The sequence below is a fragment of the Meles meles genome, chromosome 7, assembly GCF_922984935.1.
Source record: "Meles meles chromosome 7, mMelMel3.1 paternal haplotype, whole genome shotgun sequence".
Classification (NCBI taxonomy): domain Eukaryota; kingdom Metazoa; phylum Chordata; class Mammalia; order Carnivora; family Mustelidae; genus Meles; species Meles meles.
Genome location: NC_060072.1, coordinates 69532822 through 69551620, shown reverse-complemented (window position 1 = coordinate 69551620; position 18799 = coordinate 69532822). Strand labels below are relative to the sequence as shown.

At 38.3% G+C, this 18799-nt stretch overlaps 1 protein-coding gene across 2 annotated transcripts in view; it reads right to left on the bottom strand.

Moving 5' to 3' along the window:
* The window catches only part of LMNTD1 (lamin tail domain containing 1), a 451801-nt gene that overhangs the window by 143481 nt on the left and 289521 nt on the right, over positions 1–18799 (bottom strand). For both annotated transcript variants that reach the window (XM_046012614.1, XM_046012615.1), the window contains one exon: positions 15301–15399. The gene's annotated coding sequence lies outside the window, so the exon portion shown is untranslated. The remainder of the gene's footprint in view (positions 1–15300; positions 15400–18799) is intronic.

The window sequence follows — 18799 nt, the reverse complement described above, 5'->3', positions numbered from 1 at the left end:
ATTCACATACAATCTGGGTATGTCAGGCCTTGTTACAGGCACATTAAAATGTTAGGATTTTCTTCTAATTTTTCATTATTTTCCTCTTCTTTCAAAAATTTTCCCATTACTATCTTAATATGTTTTATATTTTTTTCAAGGCAGCTATTATTATCTGACACTATATGTGGGTTTACTGATTTGGTTTTGGCCTGTCTCCTCCAGAAAAATGTGAGTCTACGATGGCAGTAATTTTGTCCATTTGTTCAAACCCTGTATCAGGAGCTGGAAAAGTACCCGGTATATAGCATGAATTCAGTTAAGTGTTGGTTGATAGGTGAGGGAATGAATTTTCATTCACACATTATCACCAACCTAGAGTTTCCCCCCAGAGTGAGGACAACAAGGCCAAGTGAAGGGATTCAGAATGCAGTCAGGCCAACCAAGAGGTCACGCCCCAGCCATTAGCAGGTCACAGATAGCACACTCTGTGCCTCATGGCCTAGCTTATGTTCTTAGTGTTTCCCCTGCCAAACTTCCTTTTGCAGTGTAGTTCTTATTCCTACCTTTCTTTTCTCAATAATACAAAAACATAAAGACATTGATTTTTTAAATTTTAAAATAATAATAATAAATAAAGTGTTTTTATTTCCTTGTGTTCAGTAATCAAGCAGGCCAGAAAAACTTTAGTCTTTATACTGACAGTCTGTTGCCATAGTAACAATAACCAGCTTGATTTTTTTAGGGAAGGCCAAAAACCATTTTCGGTTGATCTATTAAGAGAACAGTCTCTTGTTTTTTATATTTGTATTTATTTGCATGCATAAAAAAATAAAGAAGACTGTCTAATCCTTAAAAATCTTAGTGGCCAATCGTTATATTTTCCTTGATGTCTGATTTTCCCACAAAGACTTGTTTAAGAGAGGATACTTCTTGTTAGCAAGAAGATAGCATCACCTTCATTCTATAGTTCCTGTAAGGGAAGTGGTCCACTTTATTTCCATTTTACAGATGAGTAAAGTATCACATTATGGGTGATCCGTTTCAGCCCAAGATGAAAATGACTGACTCAAATGATAAGAATTGTAATCAAAGAAATCCGATTAGAATCCAAAAATGATTTGTGATGCTCTGCAGATGTGGTTCTTTTCTCTTTCTCCATTTGGCTTGGTTTTCTACTAACTCCATAAGAGAGATTCAACACAGATGCCTATTAGTGAGATGAGTAACAAATGGAAAGAATGGAAGTGATTAAAGATGGTGTGAGCATTCATAAGTGGGGCAAATTGGATTATTTAATTATTTAATAAGCACCATTATTAAACGGTGTTTTGGGACACTATGCATAAAACTTCAGGGGGGAGGAGACATTTTCTGGAATATATTTTGTAGTTTAAAAGGCAGGCAGATTCTAATAATCAAAGATTTTTTTTCAATACATGTGTAAGTAGTATATAGCAAAAAAGAACATTACGTTTTAATGAGCTTAATAAATTTAATAAATGTTTTAATGAATAAATTTGAATAACAATGGAGTTTATATCACAACCTAATATTATGACTTTCTTTTTTAAATTTAATTTTTTTCAGTGTTCCAAGATTCATTGTTTATGTACCACACTCAGTGCTCTATGCAATGTGTGCCCTCCTTAATACCCACCACCAGGCTCACCCAAACCCCACCCTCCTCACTTCTAAAACCCTGTTTTTTTCTCAGAATTCAGTTTCTCATGGTTTGTCTCCCCCTCCAATTTCCCCCAACTCACCTCTCCTCTCCTTCTCCCAATGTCCTCCATGTTATTCCTTATGATCCAAAAGTAAGTGAAACCATATGATAATTGACTCTCTCTGCTTGACTTATTTCACTCAGCTTAATCTCCTCCAGTCCCATCATGCTGATACAAAAGTTGGGTATTCATCCTTTCTGATGGAGGCATAATACTCCATTGTATATATGGACCATATCTTCTTTATCCATTCATCTGTTGAAGGGCATCTTGGTTCTTTCCACAGTTTGGCGACTGTGGCTATTGCTGCTATGAACATTGGGGTACAGATGGCCCTTCTTTTCACTACATCTATATCTTTGGGGTAAATACCCAATAGTGAAATTTCAGGGTCATAGTGTAGCCTTATTTTTAATTTCTTAAGGAATCTCCACACTGTTTTCCAAAGTTTGCTGCGCCGAATTGCTTTCCCACCAACAGTATAAGAGAGTTCCCCTTTCTCCACATCCTCTCCAGCACTTGTTGTTCACTATCTTGTTAATTTTGGCCATTCTAACTGGTGTAAGGTGGTATCTCAATGTGGTTTTGGTTTGAATCCCCTGATGGCTAATGATAATGAATATTTTTTCATGTGTCTGTTAGCCATTTATATGTCTTCTTTGGAGAATTGTCTGTTCATGTGTTCTGCCCATTTTTTGATGTGATTATCTGTTTTGTGTGTGTTGAGTTTGAGGAGTTCTTCTTTATAGATCTTGGATATCAGCCCTTTGTCTATAGTGTCATTTGCAAATATCTTCTCCCATTCCGTGGGTTGCCTCTTTGTTTTGTTGACGGTTTCCTTTGCTGTTTTAATTTTGATGAACTTTTGATCTTGATGAAGTCCCAGAAGTTCATCTTTGCTTTTGTTTCCTTTGCCTTTGGAGACATGTCTTTTTTTTTTTTAATATTTTATTTATTTATTTGACAGATAGAGATCACAAGTAGGCAGAGAGGCAGCAGAGAGAGAGAGAAGGAAGCAAGTTCCCTGCTGAGCAGAGAGCCCAATGTGGGGCTCGATCCCAGGACCCTGGGAATCATGACCCAAAGTGAAGACAGAGGCTTTAACCCACGGGCGTCCCTGGAGACATGTCTTGAAAGATGTTGCCATGGCTGATGTCAAAGAGGTTACTGCCTATGTTCTCCTCTAGGATTTTTGATGGATTCCTGCCTCACTTTGAGGTCTTTTATCCATTTTGAGTTTATCTTTGTGTATGGTGTAAGAGAATGGTCGAGTTTCATTCTTCAATACACAGTTGTCCAATTTTCCCAGCACTGTTTATTGAAGAGACTGTCATTTTTCCACTGTATATTTTTTTCCTGCTTTATTAGTTGATCATATAGTTGCAGGTCCATATCTGGGCTCTCTACTCTGTTCCACTGGTCTATGTGTTGTTTCTGTGCCAGTATCATGCTTTCTTGATGATCACAACTTTGTAGTAAAGCTTGAAATCAGGCAACATGATGCCCCCAGTTTTGTTTTTCTTTTCCAATATTTCCTTAGCAATTTGGGGTCTCTTCTGGTTCCATATAAATTTTAGGATTGCTTGTTCCAGCTTTTTGAAAAATGGCTGTGGAATTTTGATCGGGATGGCAATGAAAATATAGATTGCTCTAGGCTGTATAGACATTTTAACAACATTTATTCTTCCAATCCATGAGCATGAGAAAGCAACTGATTTTGGTACATTGATTTTGTATCCTGCCATATTACTGAATTGCTGTATGAGTTCTAGTAGTTTGGGGGTGAAGTCTTTTGGGTTTTCCATATAAAGTATCATGTGATCTTTGAAGAGAGAGAGTTTGACTTCTTCTTTGCCAATTTGAATACATTTTATTTTTTTTTGTTGTCTGATTGCTGTTGCTAGCACTTCTAGTACTATGTTGAACAACAGTGGCAAGAGTGGACATACTTGTGTTCCTGATCTCAAAGGGAAAACTGCCAGCTTTCCCCCATTGAGAAAGATATTCTCTGTGGGTTTTTCATAGATAGATTTTATGAAGTTGAGGAATGTTCCTTCTATCCCTATACTTTGAAGTGTTTTAATCAGGAACAGATGCTGCATGTTGTCAAATGCTTTTTCTGCATCAATTGAGAGCACCATGTGGTTCTTCTCTCTTCTCTTATTGATTTGTTCTATCACATTGATTGATTTGTGAATGCTGAACCACCTTTGCATCCCATGGATAAATCCCACCTGGTCATGGTGGATAATCTTTTTAATGTGCTGTTGGATCCTATTAGCTAGGATCTTATTGAGAATATTGGCATCCATATTCATCAGGAATACTGGTCTGAAATTCTCGTTTTTGGTGGGGTCTTTGCCTGGTTTGGGGATCAGGGCAATGCTGGCTTCATGAAAAGAGTCTGAAAGTTTTCCTTCTGTTTCTTTTTTTTTGAAACAGATTCAGGAGAATAGATATTATTTCTTCTTTGAATGTTTGGTAGAATTCTCCAGGGAATCTGCCAGGTCCTGGGCTCTTGTTTTTTGGGAGGTTTTTGATCACTGCTTCAGTCTCGTTACTAGATAATGGTCTATTCAGGTTGTTAATTTCTTCCTGATTCCATTTTGGAAGTTTATAGGTTTCCAGGAATGGATCTATTTCATCTAGATTGCTTAACTTATTGGCATATAACTGTTGATAATAATTTCTGATGATTGTTTCTATTTCCTTGTGTTAGTTGTGATATCTCCCTTTTCATTCATCATTTTATTAATTTGGGTCCTTTCTCTTTTCTTTTGGATTAGTTTGGCCAGTGGTTTATTGTGGTTTTCTTTTTTTCAGGTTTGGTCTGTCTTTCCTGATATATTTTATATTTTTTGAGGCTGTGGATCATAGTTACTTTCTTTGCACCCAATAGTCAAGAAATGCTTATTCATTTATTAATTTCTCAAATAGACATAAAAGTAATCAGTGTTTTAGTTTCCTTTGAAAAGAATGTTTATTGATAAATATTTCTACTTTAAAAATAATACACATCTATTTTAGAGAAATGGAAAATAATAAAAAATACAATAGAAATTTATTTTCCAACTTGGAAATAACTTAAACTAATAAGATTTTATAAATTTAATTTGCCTCTGTTTTCTTGGTTTATATAAAATATGCTCTAAAAAAACTAAAACCACAATTGCCATTTTGCTTTGTATTCAGCTTCTTTCATTTGACACAAGTTTATCACTTTACACTTATGTACAGTTAGCACAATATAAAAGGAAAAAATAAAACCAGAACATCTTACATTTTAAATTAGAATGAATCACAAACATTTGCAATGTTCTTTCTAAAATGTATTTTAAAAACCACGCAGCTATTATGAACTTCTAATCTAAAAAACAGAATTTGCCCGTAGCCCTGCTCTTAAATACAAAAAATGGGTATCTTTAGGTCTTTGTGCGCATTCTAGATTCTATCTCCCTGTTCTTCCCACTTCAACTGCAGCTTGTCCTTCTGTCAAGGAGGTCCCAGCACAAGGAAATGGCACAGAAAGGTTCAACCACATTGCATCATTTCCTTTCAGTGATTCACATATGCAGCTAGTGTGTGTGTGTGTGTGTGTGTGTGTATACTGTATGTATATATATACTGTATCCCCAAATACCAGGCTACCTTACAGCTTCTCTGAGCCCTTCTCGGCATATCCCAGGTCAGAGCCCCAATCAGAACCACCACTAGCATCATCAATGTACCAGCTCTCACTTCTATCACACCACTGCTTCTCCTTCACAGTATTAGTTTTCAGGAGTCATTGCTTTTTTTTTATTGGCTTGTTTTGTTTTTATTTGACACCCTTTAATGTAATGAAATCTCTCCTTATGCTCTATGAAAAAACATCTTCTGTTTATTGAACAAGGTAGTATTTTATTGCCTTTTTTTTTTTTTTTTTTTTTTAGAGAGGGTGTGGGGAGGGAGAGGCAGAGGAAGAGGATCTCAAGCAGACTCCATACCCAGTGTGCAGCCCAATGCATGGCATGCTCTCATAAACCCAGAGATCATGACCTGAGCCTAAATCACAAGTCTGACACTTCATTGACTGAGGCACCCAGGCGCCCCTTTATTGCATTATTTTATTTCTAAAAGAAACAATAATTTTGTTTTTCATCAAATCTGAATTTAAAAAATCAAATAGAAGTTTGTGACTTAAAAATAAAAGAGCTGTTTTTTCTTAGCACAAATTTCATATGAATTTAGCATATAAAACAGAAAGTGAAACATTTGATCTTATTATAGGGTAGCCTACTACCCAGTTTTGCCTGGGACTGCTCCAGTTTAGTGGTTTCACTAGCACTAAAATTCCCTGGTCCTGGGGGAACTCCTTAGTCCCAGACAAACCAGGATGTTTGGTCACCCTGAGTATTGTTCAGTAAGATATGCGATATTTGCCAGGCTACTGATGTTTGTGATGTTAGGGGTATTATCTATGGAATGAATGTAGTTGAAACAAATCAAACTTTTACCCCTTTATGGTCTAATTCCTCTCAAGTGTAACTGTAACCTATTGAGGTCATTCTGGGAGATGTGTTTGGCCCTCTACAAGAATATGTAATTTGAAAAATGTTTGTTAATTGCCTAAAGTCCATATGTAGATGCAGGCATAAAAAGCAATTTGATAAAATTGCGAAGACTTCATTTTCCATTGCCATTTTGTTTCTGGCTACTGTTAGTTCTGAATTGAGCAAAAGCCCAGACAATTCCAAACTTTATGTCTTTCAGATGTGATTTTTTTTTTCCTCCAAGATCTTTAGGGGTTTCTACTAAAGCTAATATTTCCCTGTAGTTCTCCAGAGCTGTTTAACTCTACCAAGACAAGGCATTCCCCGAGAGGCCTGAGAAAGAGTGCTCTAGTGGGCAATCCTGTAACTGAAAAATACCCACCATCCTTTTGCCTATCAGTAGAAAATAACTAGCCATGGAAGGCCCTCTCTCTCTCACTTTTTGAAAGACTTTGCTAGCATTCTGTCCTCCAACTGACCTTACCTCAATGCTCTTTTGCATATGCTAACATAGTGTAATATGGTGACTTTCTCTTTAATTCATCCTGGAGGTCAAGAATATAAGCCACATAGTTGTCAATATCCTGATGGACAAGTCATATTTTGTTAATATGAAAATTCATTACTGTTCCCTCACAGGGCACAGAAACATTTTATAATAACTGAGGGAAAAAACATTGTATGATTTAAGAAAAAATAAAAATATACTGACATTTCCTTTTCAGTCTGTACTAGTCTATAACTTGCACCCAGGAAACCCACAGTGTTTATGTCATTACTTGAGCATCTGAGCATCTGGAAAATGGAAGCTCATTGTTTTGGGCAAATTTCACCCATATGTTATAATGCATGGCAGTTTCATATCTCGGAATTTAATTTCATTGTAGATTGAGAGGCATTGTCACATTTTTTATCCTGATAAAAATATCAGAGGCCATTTTTTTAAACTCACTAAATGTTTTGAATTTAAATAGTTTGAATGGGGACCAGCATAATTACTATGGGACAATATTTTATTTTTAGAAAATATTTCAAGAGAAGAACTGTATCATCACTCAAAGAGATCTTGGAATTTGTTTTATGCCTCAGATTAAAGAGCCACAATTTTAATACCCCAACAGAAGATAAATGGAATATTATTTTGAAATGCCATCTTTAAAAAGAGCTCTCAGAGATGCATTGTAAATAACTAGATTCCTTAAAATTGATCAATTTATGAATATTATGTGAGGAGTATGTTGGCTCCATCTGGCTCTTTAAGGTTTTGAATTTTATGGAATGTTAGTGGTAAATGCATAAAGAATTATGCGTTATGTCAAGTTGTAAGTAAAAAAGGCGATGTGGCCCCATATTTCTTCATTAGAAGTCAGCTCTGCCACTGACTAACTAGGTCACTTTGGACACATCTGTTTAAGCCTTGATTTTCTTGTCTATAAAATGGAGAAGGTCTTAATTAAATGAGATAACATACAAATAGCGTTTAACAAAATGTCTGGGTGACTCAAGCATTCGATAAACAATCGCTGCTATTAGTAGTTTCATTAATCATCATGGATACTGGGGTACACAATGGAAACAATATTCTTAAAATGCCCTCCTCAAATTATGACAGCTGATAACCCACTCAGACTTCCAGGTACATACCAAACGTCATTTTTTCCAAGAAGTTATCTCCTCGATTATATATGAACATACACTCTGTTACATGTCCCAAGCACTTACCATTTGACTAAAGTAAAATGCCAAAATACACAAAAGCACTAGTATTTAGAGTTCTTTGTGTTCTTATCTCTTTAGGGCTAGGGGGTCTGTTTTACTCATCTTAGCATTCCCCATCCTCTAAGTTCCCAATGTCAATTAGGAAAGACAAGGGATTAAAACATACAGCTAAAATTCCAAGCAGCATATGACAGGTTCAGAGAAAGCAGTATAAACAAAGCTGCTAATGTTCAGAAGAGGGAGGGGTGGTGACGTGTGGTTGGTGTGATAATGTAATTGGTCTGGAGGAAGTAGCTTTTAGGTGAGTCAAAAAGACTCAAGAGGATTTCAAAGGAGAAAAAAGGAGGGAAGGCAACTTCATGAAGAAAGAAGAGAACCATGAAGAATAGTCCATTTGATTAGAGCAAGGTGAGTGTGTGACTGGTGAGAGATAACTCCAGGACAGGAGGAGCTGTATGATTGTGGAGAACCATAAAGGACAAACAAAAGAGGTTGGATTTATTTTGGGGTCAGTTGCCAAAGCTGGGAAAGAAGGACATAACACAGAGAAGAAATGCCACTGCCTTCATTACAACCTTTTAATTCTGGATTCATCAACACTCAGATGCCTTCTCTTAATAGCTCCAAAACTTCCATCCCATATCTATCTCTTCAAAATAACCAACTGTGCCACATTACTAAGTCTTGAAATTGTGTAAGTAAGAGCATGGGTTTGGGAGGCCAAAGTCTTGGATTCAAATCTTAGTTCTGGGGCGCCTGGGTGACTCAGTGGGTTAAAGCCTCTGCCTTCGGCTCAGGTCATGATCCCAGAGTCCTGGGGTCGAGCCCCACATCGGGATCTCTGCTCAGTGGGGAGCCTGCTTTCTCCTCTCTTTCTACCTGCTTTTCTGCCTACTTGTGATCTCTGTCAAATAAGTAAAAAAAATCTTAGTTCTGCCAGTTACTAAAGAGTGATCTCAAGAAAGAAATTACTGGGGCGCCTGGTTGGCTCAGTGGGTTAAAGCCTCTGCCTTCAGCTCAGGTCATGATCCCGGGTCCTGGGATCGAGTCCCGTATCGGGCTCTCTGCACCTCAGGGGGTCTGCTTCCTCCTCTCTCTCTGCCTGCCTCTCTGCCTGCTTGTGCTCTCTGTCTCTCAAATAAATAAATAAATAAGATCTTAAAAAAAAAAAAGAAATTACTTAACCACCCTAAGTCATAGTTTCCTCACCTCTAAAATTGGGTAGTTGTCATATTAACTCATGGGGTGCTGTGAAGTTTAAATGCCACACGTGGAAAGTACTTAGTAGAGACCGTGGAAATGGTTCATGGGACACTATGACCCTTCATTGCTTTATCCCATGTCCCCAGTTCTTTAAGTTCCTTATTTTCTTTGGCCTCTAGCTTCTAATAACTGTTTCCTATTCTCCCATATGTTCAACAATCTGACTAGGCTCCCTTCTGTACTATCAGGGACAGCTTAAGAAAGTTTGAGCCACTCAAAGGACTTAAGCCTGGAAAGAGTATAGTAAAGGAACCATTCACAGAAGCATGCACTGGGTTAAGAAACCAAAGATGGTGGAGCATCACTGAGTGGGAAGTCATGATAGCTACATGCTTAAACTGCAAGAAGGACAGAGTTGTCACTGGAGCCAGGTGGTAGCTAGAGCTGTGGTTGAGAGGAAAGCAGCTACTGTGGAAAAGCAGTGAGGTAGGGAGGGAGCAATGTGTGTGCAAGGCAATAACCCAGCCTCTTTTTCTTCCTTCCTTCCAATCTCTTGCCAATGACTCCCATTGGCTAAACCCAGTTGGAAGCAAAATGGTAACAGAGCCAGGTGATGGATGCAGTCAATAGAGGCCTGTTTTCTGGGGGGCAAAAACAGGGCAGAGAAGGACAAGGAACAGATGGTAGAGTGGGGCTGGGGCAAAATGTGCTTTTGTTATTTGCATAAGTAGTAGAAGTAAGGGAAAGAGCTGAAACATCCCAAGGGAAAAGTCTCATTGTCCCCATGACAGGTGACAGAAATGAAACTCTGTTTCATGAGAAGTAGTGAATTGCCAAGTTATCCAACTAGAAAAAGGAACCAGATTCAGATCTTTAAATGGTGCTTCAGGCCTATGCGGTTTCCTATTACACTGTATAGCTCTCCTCAGACTGACGGCTGAAGTTATCTTGGTCTCACCTAAGCAACTTCTGCCCTGAGATAAACCCAGGGTAGGAAATCTAATTTTGTTTTGTTTTTGTTTTTGTTTTTGTTTTTTTTTGCCCCTCCTTTAGCACCTTACTCACTTGTTCTAAATCCATTCATTGTGGTTTTCCAATTATCTTTCAGAGAGGGTTTCTTGAAAATGAATTTTGAAAATTATCATTAACCAAACTGGAGGGAGAGGGAAGTTTGTATCTAAAATATGAAGGAGAGATTGATAGAGAGAGAGAGAGAAGTAAGGGAGGGAGGAAAAGAGGGAAGAAAGGAGGAGGAGAGAAAGGGAGAGATAAGGATAGACGCTTTGTAAAAAACAGTTTGAGGAGCATTATTTGTCATAGCTAAAAACTGGAGACTAACCGAACGTCTATCAACAACCGCAGGATGGAAAAACAAACTGTGGAATATCTATGTAATGGAATATTACACAGGGAGGAAACTAAAATTGCAAACAACAGAAGGAATAAAACTCCTGGACCTAGCCTTAAGAAGCCAGATTCCATTCATAAGATTTCAAAAGCAGGTGAAATAACCTATGGTGTTAGAAGATAGGATAGTGGCTATTTAGGATATGGGAAATGACTGGAAAGGGGTTTCTGTGTTGTTAATAATTTTCTGATTTTTGTCTACTTGTTTTTGTTTGTTTAATCTGGGTGCTGGTTGTACCGGTGTGTTGACTTTGTGAAAATTTGTTCACCTGCCTGCCCCTTATGATTTCTACCCTTTTCTATACGCACAGACATGCAAGTTCAGGTAACTAGTTGCATTAGTAAGTTTGCTGCAGTAAAAAAAAAACCAATCTCTCCAAATCTCTACGGCTTACAATACAATTATCCCTTTGTAGTCTGCAAAATTCTAAGAAGGCCTGGATGGTGTTACCTTGGTGTTATTCGCGTGATTATGTTATGTTATGTGGCAAAGGGATTTTGCAAATGTAATTAAATTTATTAATCAGTTGACTTTAAGATAAGGAGATTATCTGGGTGAACCTAACCCCATCACAAGTACCCATTAAAAGCAGACAGTTATCTCCAGTTGCTTGTCAGAGATTTGCTAGGAGGGAGATTCACTGTCCGAACACTGGTTTCAATATGGAAGAGCCACACTGAAAAGATCTAAGAACAGCCACTAAGAACTGAGAGTGACCAGTAGCCGACAGTCAACAAGAAAATGGGTCCTACAACCACAAGAAAAGAAATTCTGCCAATGACCAGTGAGCTCAGAAGAGATCTCCAAATCCCAAATGAGAACAGCAGCTCACACTCCGATACTAGACCAGTGAGGGACCCTGAGCTGATTATCCAATAGGGTCACGCCCATATATCTGACCTACAGCAACTGTGAGATAAGTAAATTTGTAGTTTTAAGCTGCTAAGCTTGTGTTAATTTATAATGTAGGAATAAAAAATGAAGGCATACTTGTTCACATTTTGGCGGTTTTATATTGGCAGCTGCTGAGACTCTGCTCAGCTTTGCTCCACATGATTTCAACATTCTGGGACCCATGTTGAAGGAGCTTCCCTATTTGGGACATTCACATGTCAGAGGGGAAAAAAGAAGTGAAATGACAAAATACCATCATGGCTCTTAAAGGATGTAGTGTTCATCACATCTGTTCACATGCCAGTGACCAAATCAGGTCACACAGCCTTGCCCAAAGGCAATGGGGCAGGATGTATAATCTTACAGAAAAGGGGAGATTGAGTAATTTTGAAAAATAATACAATCCACCACCATGGAATATTATAACCCTGGTCTAACAGGAAAAAGTAAAGTCTTTGGGGTCAGAAAGACTTGAATATGAATTCTGGTACCACCACCTTACTAGCTATGTGACCACAGAGAAATTAGGAAAATTCTCTGAGCCTCAGTGTCTTAAAGGGCAAATACATGCCTTAGAGAATTGGTGTAAATATTAAATGTACCAGTACAATGTCTGACAGATATTCTAATATATGTTGCTAAATATTAGCCTCAGCCTCCTGTCTCAAGAATTAACAGAATGTAATTCTTCCAAAAGGAAAAGTCAAGGAATAGAACCCACATCTAAACATGCTTCCTTTTCTTCTTTTTCGTAAGAAAACTAATGTAGAGTCCCAATTGCATAATTCCTTCATACACTGTATTTCTTTGAACATTGTAGTAATAAATCACTGACAGTAAAGGGACTATAATATTACTCTTATGAATGGGACTGTTAAATACAATCAATATCAGAGATGGGATTACTCTATGATGACATTTCTAAAGTGATGATTCACTTTAATATCTATTTCTGGTTTGTGAAAATGTTGTCATAAAGTCATAGTTATTGCAGCTGAAAAACTGGCCAAATCAAACAGCGAACAATACTTTGTCCTCAGCCTGTTGAAGACTTTCTTTTTAACTGCCCCAGTGGTTTTAAACACTATTTCAGTGGCTAAAATTAACAAGTCAGGAAATGACAGATGCTGGCGAGGATGTGGAGAAAGGGGAACCCTCCTCCACTGTTGGTGGCAATGCAAGCTGGTGCAACCACTCTGGAAAACAGCATGGAGGTTCCTCAAAATGTTGAAAATAGAACTACCCTATGACCCAGCAATTGCACTACTGGGTATTTACCCTAAAGATACAAACATAGTGATCCGAAGGGGCACGTGTACCCGAATGTTTATAGCAGCAATGTCTACAATAGCCAAACTATGGAAAGAACCTAGATGTCCATCAACAGATGGATGGATAAAGAAGATGTGGTATATATACACAATGGAATACTATGCAGCCATCAAAAGAAATGAAATCATGCCATTTGCGACGACGTGGATGGAACTAGAGCGTATCATGCTTAGTGAAATAAGTCAATTGGAGAAAGACAACTATCATATGATCTCCCTGATTTGAGGACATGGAGAAGCAACATGGGGGGTTAGGGGGATAGGAGAAGAATAAATGAAACAAGATGGGATTGGGAGGGAGACAAACCATAAATGACTTTTAATCTCACAAAACAAACTGGGGGTTGCTGGGGGGAGGTGGGGTTGGGAGAGGGGGAGGGGGCTATGGACATTGGGGAGGGTATGTGCTATCGTGAGTGCTGTGAAGTGTGTAAACCTGGCGATTCACAGACCTGTACCCCTGGGGATAAAAATACATTATATGTTTATTAAAAAAAAAAAATTTGGAAGGGGAGGCGAACCATAAGAGACTATGAACTCTGGAAAACAACCTGAGGGTTTTGAAGGGTCAGGGGTGGGAGGTTGGGGGAACAGGTGGTGGGTAATGGGGAGGGCACGTTTTGCATGGAGCACTGGGTGTTGTGCAAAAACAATGAATACTGTTACGCTGAAAAAATAAATAAAATGGGAAAAAAAAATAAAAAGTTGGATTAATAAAAAAAATACATTATATGTTTATTAAAAAAAAATTGGAAGGGGAGGCGAACCATAAAAAAAATAAATAAATAAAAAATAAACACTATTTCAGGTTTCCAGTTCACAAATATTTGTCATTTTAAAAATAACAATTATTAGTTGTTATTGTTTAAGCCTCAATCCACTATTTAGGGTTTTATTTTTTTTCTTATTAAAAAAATAACTATGTCTCGGGGGCGCCTGGGTGGCTCAGTGGATTGAGCCTCTGCCTTCGGCCCAGGTCATGATCTCAGGGTCCTGGGATCGAGCCCCACATTGGGCTCTCTGCTCAGCAGGGAGCCTACTTCCTCCTCTCTCTCTCTGCCTGCCTCTCTCCCTTCTTGTGATCTCTACCTGTCAAATAAATAAATAAAATCTTTAAAAAATTTTTAAAAAATAAAATAACTATGTCTCTCTCTCTCCCTCCCTCTCTCTTTCTTTCTCTCTCTCTCTCTCTCACACACACACACACACACACACACAGTGAAGTCAGTACACTTTTATCAGAAGAAGGAAAAAGCCACATCCCTCCAAAAACAAAACAAAACAAAATAACTTATGAGGTGAAGATAACTGCAGTCAACATTGTGGAGTGTATTCTTTTAATTATTTCCCTGAATAGTTAGATAGTTACATAGATAGATAGGTAGATATATAGAAAGAAGATAAAATGACAGATGGCATGTGTTTGCATTTCCATATATGTACATTTATTTCTTTTGCAAAAGTGGGGTGATATATTCTATTCTATAACCTGCTTTTTCATGTAGTTATATACATATACATCACTGTTTTAATGGTTTCATTTAATAATTCCATGCATATTTGGCCCTATTCATCCCAAATTACTCCTCTGATCAGATGTCATATGTAGTAGCTCTGCTCTTAAATTTCAAATAGATACTGGAAATGTTAAAGAACAATAAGCACAGAATCTCTGTCAGAATGGAGGGGCCTTTGTTGAAGTCTCCACCCATTTTTGTATTATCAAGAGTTGCCAGATGGCATGTAAAAGTATCTGTGTTTTAGTTTATAAACTGCCCTTTCCATGATTTGTCCTTATTGACTGGTTAATTTCTCTGTGAAACCAGAATTGATTAAAGTGCTACAAATGTGAGCGCCTGGGTGGCTCAGTGGGTTAAGCTGCTGCCTTCGGCTCAAGTCATGATCTCAGGGTCCTGGGATTGAGTCCCGCATCAGGCTCTCTGCTCAGCAGGGAGCCTGCTTCCCTCTCTCTCTCTCTCTCTCTCTGCCTGCCTCTCTGCCTACTTGTGATCTCTCTCTGTCAAATAAATAAATAAAATCTTTAAAAAAAAAAGTGCTATAAATGCTATAGCTCATAAGATGGACATAGCGTCCTGTCTCCAGTGTGCCATCACAAAGGTGCCCCTGACTAAGGCGCTCAGGTGCTGTCTCTCTTTTTTTTTTCCCTCACAACAAAATTTGAAAAAGGCAACCTTGTTTTCTGTCTTTTTTTGTTCAGACCAAGAAAATGATTGCTCATAGAGTCCCCAAAAGAATGGCTAACAATGACTCTTAAAAGCCCTGAATTGAAGCCATTGTTATAGAAATATGACAGCCTTTATGGGTGAAACAATCACCTATCTGTCTGTCTGTCTATCATCTATCGTCATCTATCACCTATCTATCTGTCATCTATCTACCTATTTCAAACATATAAGGAATTCAGCAGAAGTTTCCATCTGCTTCTTCTAAGAACCCCTTTTGGAGACACTGTAAGGCCAATTACTTTGGAGCTGGTAGACACTGACCTCTAATGTGGGTCCCTGGGCCCCGACTTCTGTTGTCTCTTCCTGGCCTCCAACTTGGCTTCTGATGAGTGTGCTATTGTTGGTCTCTTCAGAGAGGAGCTGTTAAAGGAAAGGGAAGATTATTTGCAAGTGGGTAGGAAAATGTTCCAACAAAAGAACGAAATGAAGTAATTAGCTTCCTTCTATATATAACCACCAGCATTGTTGCTAAATCTTCAGTCTGTAGTCAGTGAAGAAATGACAGTGCTGATGCGAGGTAGAGTCCCCTACAGCCACCAACCAATCATAGGTAAGGCCACCCTCCTTTCTGGAAGTGCCTAAAAATTAATCCTAGAATATTTCTCATCTTATTAAAACCTTTTAAAATGGAGACCACTGTCTGAATGGGAGGACTATGTAAAATAACAAGCCCTAAAGGAACTAATGGTTTTTAGGATGATATACCCCTGTAAGAAGTTGAGAGATCTGTGGGGTGGTATTAGCTGATTGTTCACTTTTACTGTGTGTGAAAGGTCTTGTCATGGCCCAGAATAAGGCTCAGGAGAAGCCTTACCACCACCCTATACTGGTGAAAATAAGGTCTGACAGGAAATTCTAAGCTATGAGGAAAGGCTTCTTAAACTAGATCTGTGCTGTATTATTTTAGAAGATAATCATGGGTTTTCTATTTCTCACAGAAAATTTGACATTGCGGACTACTGGAAAGTATGAACAGAAAAGTGGACAATTGGAAAGATTACAGCAGAAGGATAAGAAGAGGAATATCTGGGCCTGACCCTACTTAGCTACAAGTTAGCTGATAGCTTTGTCCAAGAGATGGATGACATGGCTGCTGTATGGAATGAGGTTTTCACCTTGAGAAGAGACTTGAAGAAAAGAAGCTGGTGGGTTTGCTGAAGGCCTGGAAGTGCTTCTGTGAAACCGGATACCACCAATGATGGAAAATAATAGTTAACTTCCAGGAGTACATAGGAACCAGCCAAAGGGTTTTTAAGAGTAGAGGTAGTTGGATGTGGAAGACGAGAGTTAAGAAGAGTGAGAAGGAAAAAGAAAAGGCAGAAAGGATAAGAACTTTATATTTTGAGATCTTTCTTAAACTCCCTGGCTTCTTACCTTTCTACTTCTCTCAGGTCTAATCCTCCAAATAACACTGCCCTAGGAAGCCTTCAGATTCCAGCCTGAGTAAGAAGTCTTCATCTGGGTCCTTGGACTCCCAATGTCCGTCCCTCATCATGAAGGCCTGCAATAGCCTAAATTTACTTGTCTGTGTCTATCCAGTAGACTCTGAGCCTCAGGAGTTCACTACAACATACATTTTTGCTCCCTACTCTGGTCTTAGAACCGAAGCAATTCCTGGTGCACAGTGTGTGTTTAGTAGTATGTTGAATGAATAAATTGCAGGGAGAGGGTGCAGAAGTCATAAGCAGAGAGAACAGCCTGATCAGAGAGGAGGAGATTCATGGCATGGCCAAGGTCCACAGGTAGAGAATTGATACAGTTTGGGAATTTAAAGAAGCACCACAGAGTGTGAAAGAGTGGCAAAGATGGGAAAATGGGGTTGATCACAAAGAACCCTCAAGCCATGTGAAAGAGATTAGAATTAATGCTGAGGGCAGCATGGGGACATTGATAGGAAAGTTGGGAAGTGATGTGATTAAATGTGTGCATTTAGAAAGAGGAAGCTTGCTGCAGCCTGGAAAACTGATTGGAGATGGGCCAGCATGCAGGAAGGGAGTTCATTTAGAAGACAGCTGCAGATATCTGTGGGAGATATCATCATGGATTGAACCATGCAGTGCAGAAAGGATAGATAAAGTGGATGGATTTATGAAATATTACAAAAGTAGAGTTGACAGAGTCTTGATATTGATTAGAGAATAAGGAATAAAAAAGTTAAGATTGATAAATATTTTAAGGTTGATGGTTTGAGCAAATAGATACTGAATGGTATCATTCACTAAGAAAAGTGAATAAATAGAGTATTTTTGCCCTTCTGTAAAATCAGCTTTGGGCAGGTTAAAGTCAACGTGCTTATGCAATATTGAAGAGGACACATCTGGACATAGTTATATATGCACATCATGAGAGCTCAGGTGAATTACAGAGCTGGATACACAAAACTTGTGGCCATAGGAAGAAGAGGTAATTAAAGCCAGGGAAACTGATGAGATTGCTTATTAGAGGAGTGTGTAGAGGGAGGAGACAAGAAGATTTGGGACTCTGAAGAATGGACACATTTTTTTTTTTAAGGGGAGGAGAAAGAAGCCTAAAAAGAATAGTACAACAAAGCAGTTGGAAAGATAGAGAGGTGTCACAGAAGCAGAGGGGAGAATTCATTTCCAGTAGAAAGAGTGGTCTAAATATCAGTCTATAAAATGTTAGGTTGACAAGGGAGACAATGTCAATTAAATTTAGCACCAAGGCAGTAATTCGTTCTTTGATAAGAATAGCTTCAGTAAAATTTGGGGGACAAAGCCATATTACACTGGGTTGAAAAGTGAACAGGAGACAACAGTGTGAATATAGTGAGTATGGACAAATATTTCAAGAAGTTTGCCTGTATAGGCACAAGTACTCCTATAGTTTTCAATGCCCTTACAAATTCAATCTTTATGGAAAGAAATAATTGGCAACTAGTTGTGGCCTAAGGAAGATCACAGAATAAAACAGACCCCCAAGATCTGTGGATAACTCCAAAACCTTGAGGTGGTGGTCTCAGAACTCAGAGGAAAGTGGGTTTGCTGGGAAATTTCCATTTTAAACTCTGATATGATGGATAGTGTTTTACTGATTGAAAATACACAAAACCAATTACAAAGAGGAGTGGAATTGACAGGTTCTTTGGCTGAGATGAGCATTTCAGGAGTTCTTGCTGTAGTAGCAGCTAAGACCTTCCACAGGTATAAGACTTCCAGGGAAAAAATGTGAATGAGAGAAACAGACAACTAAGGACAATAATGACATAATAATCCACTGATATTTGTGGGAACTAGGCTTCTTCCTGATTGGACAACTGGATAAGGACAGTTAAGTTATCATTTTTAGGTAGATTTTTAAATCTTTACTAAATTATCAAGAATAGACACATTTAAACTTTTGATTATTAAAGACAAGTTAATGCCTCCAGCCACAGGCTCTGTATTGTACAATACTCTTTACAACTTAAAATTCATTCAGTAAAATTTATTCAGATACATTGAGCATTTTCTGTATTACATAATTTCTGTGAACAATATATTTTCCACTATAAATTACTATTTTCAATAATGAGTAAAATTAAGAGAGATACAAATATAGAGTTCAGGCTCTCTCTGAAAGAATATTGAATGGTGTCATGTGTTTGGGCAACAGCCAGAATGTGGGTGACTGACACTTAGAGAATATGGAGTGCTGTGTTAGGAAGTGGAAGCTAAAAAAGTGGGTGGAAGTCAGATTGTAGCAGGTCTTCAACATTCTTGTAAGTACTTTTAGCTTCATTCTGCAGGCAAGGGAAAAATCA